The following is an 8,830-nucleotide window of genomic DNA, read 5'->3' as shown; positions in this document are numbered from 1 at the left end:
AGAGAGATTTCTTTATAGGGCACATGCACTCACCAGAGAAACAGAGAGACAGAAAGCAAGAACTCACTCCCCAGGGGGACAGTCATGCTGCATTCCATTCTCCTCTTGGGATCTTGGGGATGCACGCACATGCCGGCCACATCTTGGGGATGCACGCACATGCCTGGCATGAGTTTCTAGCTGCTGGGTCTGGGACTCGAACCTCAGTTGACCATATGGAAGTCTAGTGATGTAACCATTATGCTATCTGCTGTTCCCAAATTGTACTTCTTATTAAATGTAATTGACCAAACACATGATTTTTTCTACTTCCTTAAGTAATGTCACTAAAACAGAAGTAAAATGATAAACCAAGTAAAACAAAGAGGGAGATAAGGACAAAATGTTGAAAGATGAAAGATGGAAAGCAGGTCAGCCTGTGGCATGGTGGTTAAGGCAGCTGGTTCACATAAGGCCACGTGCACAGTTAGAGTCCCTGTCTGGTGACTTGAGAAACACACCAAGTGTGCATGTGTTCATGCGTGCCCAAAATCACAAAAGGAGGGATAAATGGCAGAAGGAATTGCAGTGTGACCATTCCCCATGTGGGGAGATTGCCTCACTTTCTCTGTCTCTCTCTCAGGTGAGTGTATGTGCTCTGGGCTGAGGGGGGGAAGCAGATAGAGTTTAGCAGACCAAAAACAGGTGAATTCTAAAGCTCTACAGGAGACAAGGCTAATAAGAAATAATCCTTTTTGTCCTGCAGACCCCTGAAGAAAGGTTCAGAAACTGGAGGCATATACTGAAAGAAAACAAAGGCTGGGAATGAAAACAGGAGTTGAAGATCTGCATAAGGAACAGTAAGCGGCTCAAGTCCCCTCTGCCGGACTCAGTAGCTAGGAGGCTGATCCCGGCAGAGGACTGGAAGTTCACGTTCTGCAAATGTTGAATTACAAATGCTCCAAGCTTGAGAACACCAGGCATACTGAGCATCAGGATTGAATGAAAACCTGCATATTGAGTAATGAGACTCCCCCAGCCCTCTCTCCCTACTTGGCACCTGATACACTTGGCAGCACCGGCAGAAAAACAGTTTTGCACAGGGAAAGTGATCTGGCCAAAGGGAAGTTCCGCAGATGCTGACATTTGACACACGCTTCCACAGAACGCTTGGTCCAGATGCCAGGCCCCTAAATAAGGCCCATCAATCACTAAGCTCTGCCCTTTCACAGCCGAGCTTCCAATCAGCTTTTCAGTGCTTCGATCTCAAATATGAGTGAACAGCATACTGATGAGGAAATGCTCTACCATGAAAGATAAAGACTTAAACAAAAAGAGAAAAAAGGGAAACATGTAGAGACTAAGAAAGGGATCTTAAAAAGAATACTGGCAGAAATAGAAAATTCATAGAAAGGCTGGCATATGCAGTAGAGGAAATTTTACTGGAACTAGAATAACATGCCAAAGGTATGGAAAATAAGAATGAAAAGGTTAACAACTTTTAATAAAACAAGACCTAGCAGTCTGACATGTACTTAGAGTTCCAGAAAGACAGAACAGAGAAACAGAAGGAAAGAACTATCAGAGAAATGGGATACAGGCAGATAGTAGCTGAAAGGCAGAGAGCAGATGAAGAGGGTCTGCTGAGTATATAAAATAATGAGAGACCATATGAAGACTTCTCTTCAAGATAGTTCAGAAGACCTGGGTAAGAAGATTATAAATTTCCAGAGGAAAAATACAAAGTTCTTCTCAACAATAACTGTGGGAACTAGAAGACAGTTTATTCATGTATTCAAAATTATAAAGGAAAATTATTTCCAACCTAGAGTTCTATACTCCACCAAGTTATTAATGAAGTGTGAAGATAAATTGAAAACATTTTGGGAGCCAGCCTATGGTGGTTAAGACAGCTGGGTTCTGCATGTCTGACAGCCGGGTTACGGTATCAAACCCAGTACCTTGAAAAATATATCAGACGCATGGATGTGTGTGACCAAAATCCCAAGACAAGAAATAGAGAAGGGATCGGGACCAGTAGAAAGAATAATGGTTATGTCACTGGACTCCCATGTAGTTGACTGCAGTTTGAGTCCCAGACTCAGCAGCATAAACCTCATGCTCGTGTGTGCGTTTCCAAAATCCCAAGAGGAGAACAGAGGAGAAGGGATTGTGGTGTGGCCATTCCCCTTGGGGGAGTGATTTCTTACTATCTGTCTCTCTGGAAAGCACATGTGCCCTATAGCAAAAATCTCTCAAAAAACAAAAACAAAAAAAAGACAAAACCTACCACCAAACAAACAAGGAAATAGAGAAGGTACTGCAATGTGGCCATTCCCCAGAAGGATGCTTTCTGACTTTCCCTCTTTCTACCATGAGTGCATGTCTATTGCAAAATAATAAACAAAACAAAACAAAAACAAAAACATTTCCCATCCCACATGGCCTACAATGAGTTAAATTATTTCCAGAATTTACTGAGGATGTACTTCATGAAAATCAGGAGTAAAAATGAGAAGGAGTAAGGGACCAGCAGATGGTGTAATGGCTGCTGGACTCCCACATCGTTGGCCGTGGTTCAAGTTCTGGACCCAGAGGCTTAAAACTCATGCCAGGCATGTGTGCGTGCATGCCCAAAATCCCAAAAGGAGAATGGAGGAGAAGAGATTGTGGTGTGGCCTTCCCACCCTGGGATGGTGATTTCTCACTTTCTGTCTCTCTCTGTCTCTTCAGTGAGTATACTTGCTCTATAGCAAAAATCTCTCTTAAAAAACAAACAAACAGGGACCAGCAGTTAGCGTAATGGCTATGTTGCTGGACTCTCACGTAGTCGACCGCAGTTCGAGTCCCGGACCCAGTGGCTTAAAACTCATGCCAGGTGCATGTACGTGCGCGTGTGCCCAAGATCCCGACAGGAGAATGGAGGAGAAGGGATTGTGGCGTGTCCATCCCCCCAGGGGGTGATTTCTTGCTTTCTGTCTCTCTGTCTCTGTCTGTCTGTCTGGCAAGCGCATGCGCCCTATACCAAAAACCTCTCCAAACAAACAACAAAATAAAAAAACTCACACCAGGCACATGGGTGTGCGAGCCCAAGATCCCAAGAGGAGAAAGGAGGAGAAGGGATTGCGGAGTGGCTATCCTTCGGTGGGGAGGGTGGGGGGGGTGACTTTTTGCTTTCTGTCTCTGTTTCTCTGGTGAGTGCACAAGCCCTATAGCAAAATCTCTCTCTGAAAAAAAAGAAATGAGAAAGTAAAAAATGGGACTCAGGAAAAAAGAAGTCACACAGGAAACGACTCCCAGAATGTTAGGGAAGCATAATCCCTGGATGACCACAGAACAGAGTCTTAAAATCAATCCAGACTGGCCCAGCAGGTGGCATAGTGGTTAAAGGGCTAGATCTTACATGGTGAACTCTGGTTCAAGTCTGGGATAGCACCTTGAAAATCATGTGGGGTTGGGGCCAGCAGGTCGCATGGTGGTTAAGGGTGCTGGACTCCCACATAGCCGACTAAGGTTTGAATCCCAGACCTGGTAGCTTGCTTTCTTGCTTTCCCTCTCTCTTAATCTCTCTGTATCTCTCTAGTCAAATTAAGATAAATTAATTAATTAAATTAAATAATTATTTTAATAAAAGGAAATTGGAAGGAGAAGGCATAACACTCTAGGGGGTGATTTCTTGTTTTCCCTCGCACTATGTCTTTTTTGGTGGGTACTCATGCTCTATGGTGGTAGGGGTGGAATAATCAATCCAGACTAAAGCAGGGACTGGAAGGTTCCAGGAGAGATATCACCAGTAAAAATAGAAGTAGGACTGATAGACTGTTCAGTGCAATGAACTGCAATGATAGTAGGAGATTTGGGATGTAAATTTGCAACTAGTATATAGAAAAATAAGTCAATGATTCAAAAAAAAAATAAAGGCAAGTTTTTTGTTTGTTTGTTTTGTTTTGTAGAGAGGTTTTTGCTGTAGGGCGCATGCGCTTGCTGCCAGAGAGGCAGAGAGAAATAGAGAGATGGAAAGTGAGAAACCACCCCCCAGAGGGGATGGCCACGCTGCAATCCCTTGTCCTCCATTCTCCTCTCGGAATTTTGGGCGTGCACACACATGCGCCCAGCGTATTTTAAGCCACCAGGTCCGGGACTCAAACCACGATGGACTACGTGGGAGTCCAGTGACATCACCATTATGCCATCTGCTAATCCCAAAATAGAGGCAAGTTTTAACGGCAGGAAAATGAAATAGTTGTGCAACTAGGAAAAACAGTTGTAAAACAACCCTCAAAGAAATGCAATTAGGATGCATCACATATCTCAGTTGTGAACAATATCTGTATAGTCATATACATAAACATTGAGTGTTTAAGCAATAAAATACATGATATAAATTTAGTGGGAGTTTTACAGACAGACTTTGATTTAAGGTAATTCAATTTCCAGTTTTTTCACTTTGTTTTTATTGAGAGGTTTTTGCTATAGGGTTAAACAATTCTTAAAAAAAAAAAAAGAAAGAATTTCCCTTTTTTATACTGTGTATATGTATATGTATTATTTTGATTTTGGAGGATGAATTGCTTATGTTCCAGAAATATTTGCACTGAAGACAAAAGGGTTATGTTCCAATGTACTATTAATCGTTTCAGCACATAGAGGCTATTTTATACCACATCTAATCCACTGTCTGGAAAATGTTAAGACTTAACATTTAGAATAAGTTTCATTCTGACATAGTAAATGCTTTTATTTGTTAGCATACTCACAATTTCCTTTGTTTGTTTGTTTGTTTGTTTACTAGAGGGCATATGAGCTAGCCAGAGAGACAGAGGAAGAGAGAGAGAGAGAGGAGGAATCACCTCTGTTTGGGGAATACACCATAATCTCTTCTTCTCCTCGCCCTCTTTTTGGCGTTTTGGGGCATACATACAGTGTGGTTCTCAAGCTGCTGGGTGTGGTACTCAAACCACGGGGTTGGCCATGTAGGATTCAGCTGCCCTAATCATCCGGTCATGGAATTGTCCCCCCCAGCACTTTGTTTTTCAGGGCAGGTAGATCACTAAAATTAGTTATTTTAGGCCAAATCGAAGGTTCTCAACTGAGGAAGATTTTGACTTTCATAGAACTTTTGGCAATGTCACAATCAGGGTCGGGGACACTACTGGTTTCTAGCAGGTAGAGGCAAAGAATGGTGTTAAACATCTTACAATGGGTGGGACGATCCCCCAAAGAATTATCCAGTCCCAAGTGTCAATGGTGCCAAGGCTGAGAAAGCAAACTCTGGGTCTTTGAGAATTATTTCCTCAGAATGCTGCATCTAAAGATCGATGATACGCAAACATTGTGCAATATGGCATTGATTCAGCTAAATGTTTTGGTGCGATGCTGGAAGCAGTCTGGCTGTGCAAAGTATTTTTGGGAATATTAAGAATGGAAAAGGCAGGACTAGCAGATGGTGTAATGGTTAAGACGCTACATTCCCACATAGTCGACTGTGGTTCAAGTCCCGGATCCGGTAGCCTAAACCACATACCAGATGCATGTGGGTGTGTGCCCAAAACCCCAAGAAGAGAATGGAGGACAAGGGACTGCAGCGTGGCCATTTTTCCCAGGGGGTGATTTCTCAGTTTCTGTCTCTCTGTCTCTCCCCGTCTCTCTGGCGAGCACACATGCCCTATAGCAAAAATCTAAAAAAAGAGGAAGAATGGAAAAGGCAAAAGGTATGATAACAATAATATAATACAGTGTATTGTACCTCAATAATCTCTTTTCATCCACGGTTCATACAGCATTTTATAAACTAGTAATAACTACACTGGTACTCACACTGCCTTTTATCTCGACCTCAGGCACTTTCACAACACTCTCACACCGTAGGAAGTACTATTATTATCCCCATTTTATATGTAAACAGAGGCACAAAAGTTAAGTAATGTGTCCAGAGTCACACAGGTCAGTAGTGGCCAATATTCCTGACTCAGAGTCTATTAATATTAAGAGAACAGTTTTAAGGGATGTAGTGACAACTTTATGTGACATAAGCATGATCCTAGCTCATTGGAAGTCTATTGTTTCCAGGTCACATTGTTTATTTAGATCTTCTCTTTCTTGCCTCTCACACGGTCCTTAGAGACTCTAGACTGTGCTTGATATCCTCTTAACAGAAAGCACTGTGTTTATTGAGTCCCTTCCTTGAATCAAGCACACTTTACATGCCTGCAATTTTTTTAAGAGTTTATTCTTAATTTTTTTTTTTGGCCTCAGGGTGTAATGTGCTTACTGAAGAGAGAGACAGAGAGAGAGACAGTGAGGAGGAAAGCGAAAAATCACACCCACACCCACCCCCTGGAGATGGCCATGTCGCAATCCTCTCTCCTCCATTCTTCTCTCAGGATTTTGGGTCCAGACGCACACGTGCCTAGCATGATTTTCAAGCCACAGGGTCCGGGATTCAAATGGTGGTCAGACATGTGGGAGTCCAGCCCCATGACCGCTATGCCATCTGCTGGCCCCTATGTGGCTGTCAATTCTTCTTTAAGAATTACTTTATTTATTTATTTACTCGTTTTATTTATTTATTTTATTTTGACCAGAGAGGGACAGAGTGCGAAAGAGAGAGAGAGAGGGAAAGTGAGAAAATAAGCCACCAGGTCTGGGACTTGAACCATGGTCAGCTATTTGGGAGTCTAGCACCCTTAACCACCACGCTAAACAGGAGCCCAGCAGATGGCAGAATGGCTACATTGTTGGACTCCCACATAGTCCACTGTACCTGGTGGCTTGAAACTCATGGTGGGCATGCGTGCGTGGGTGCCCTAAATCCAGAGAGGAGAATGGAGAAGGGATTGCAGTGTGGCCATCCCCCCAGCAGCCGATTTCTCACTTTCTGACTCTCCAGCAAGCTCATATGCCCTATAGGAAAAATTTCTCTAAACAAACAAACAAAAACAGAAATATAGCCCAAAATGTGCTGTCATTACTAATATTACAGTAACAAAAGTCAAGCTTGAGAGAATTTAAACAACATGCCCAAGATATTCTCAGGTACTTAAGAGGGGATCTTCCAAAAATTAATGGAAAATAGGTATTATGAATAAGCCATGCATGGATTCCAAAAAATTTTACACCCAAATAAACTTGTACTTTAATTTCATTTTTTGGTGAACTTCCTGAAGTTTTCTTGTATGCTTTGTACCCAGGCTGACTATATCTTCTTTCTACTCTATTTTGCAGCCTCTCTCAGAGAAAATCCTCTGATAGAAGTATATGAATATGTTTCATGCTCATTTCTCTCTCTCCTTTTAAAATTCCAAAACAAAGTAACAAATGTGCCATTGAAGAATTTCAGGTGTGTCCACATTGGTACTAGCTAGACCCATTAGTTGTTTTTTTTTTTAAGAATTATTTATCTAATTTCATTTATTCATTTATTTTATTTTAATTTGACCAGCGAGAGACACAGACAGAGAGAGGATGGGGGAGTGAGAATGCAAGCCATGAAGTCTGGGACTTGAACTGCGGTCAGCCCTGTGGGAGTGTCCAGCGTCTTAATCACCACACCACCTACTGGTCTCCAGCCCATCAGTTTTTTAAACCTATTCCCAAGGGAGTCCTTTAGTTTTTCCAAGTATTTTTCCAGCCCTCTCTCCAAGTTACCTCTATATTCACGTCAACAGCCAGACTAAAGCCCCGAGCTGTGGGATCTGGGTTCTGAGAACACAGAGCATGTGTGTCACTTTTTGTTCCCATTCCTGTTGCAGGCACACACTGCCGGCCTGCCATGTGCACCCTGGCAACACAGGACTAGAAAGGAAGATCTATGGTAGGTAGCAGTGTCACTCGGGCACTCTGTCTACTACATGAAGACCTGGCATCTATAGCCCAGGACAAAGAGGTGCCTTGGCATTACCTGGATATAGTGAAGTCAGTCTTCCTTAGGCGCCTGTCAGTTGTCACCCACCCCGCCTGGATTCCATAAATCTTAATGACTTGCATCTGCCAAGACTGACCCTTTGGCATGTGAAGGATGGAAAAATAGAGACAATCAGTCCCAGTTCATCTCAAGTCAGAATCAGGGCAGCTTTAGTACTTGGGTAGGGAGCTTTGCTGCTAAACTCAGTCTGTAAAGAGGAGGTCTTCGGTAGAGATGGGGTTAAGCGCCAAACTCTAAATAATATTGGGATCATCTCCCCCGTGGCAGACCATAAAGCCAAGCTCTGCAATGCTGGGAGCCACATGGAAGATCCTGCTTTGGTCTGGTCCCACTCTCACAGGCCATGCCCCTGCAGGTGAGCTTGGCCGCCTGGGAAAAAGGCTGGAGGTGGCAGCGTCTGGCCCTGTGGAAATTGCTTGTCTCTTGCACAAAACAAAAATGAACTTAAAAAATTGGGATCACAAATGCAATCGATTGTTGAAATGAATTCTGATTTCTCCTGCAAGCCTAAAATAGCAAACTCCTGATAATTCGCTGACATTTTAATCTCCTTTTAGGCAAACCTTTTTTTTTTTTTTTAAACCAGGATACCATCGACTTTTCTTAAAAGGAGGGTGCTGAGTTTGTTTGTTTGTTTGTTTGTTTGTTTCTATTCTCCCATTATCCTAGTACATCCAGAAAGGGGCAGCGACGAGGAAAAGGGACGCGTGGGCATTTTCCCATCCAGGCCAGTCAAGGCCTTGAATCATCAGAAGTCCATGGAACTTTCCCCCTCAGACGGCGGCATTTGAGACTTTCCCTTGAATTATCAGCTTATACTTAAAAGGAAGAGTGGTGGGAGACGAGAGGCGAAGGGAGCAGGGAGGAGGGCGTGGAGCGTCCTCCCGGCCCGGCCGGAGTCCGCGGCGCCCACAGGCCGGACGCCGC

Source organism: Tupaia chinensis, unplaced genomic scaffold (genome assembly GCF_000334495.1).
Source record: "Tupaia chinensis unplaced genomic scaffold, TupChi_1.0 Scaffold000085_1, whole genome shotgun sequence".
Classification (NCBI taxonomy): domain Eukaryota; kingdom Metazoa; phylum Chordata; class Mammalia; order Scandentia; family Tupaiidae; genus Tupaia; species Tupaia belangeri.
Note: the sequence above shows the minus strand (reverse complement) of the source record.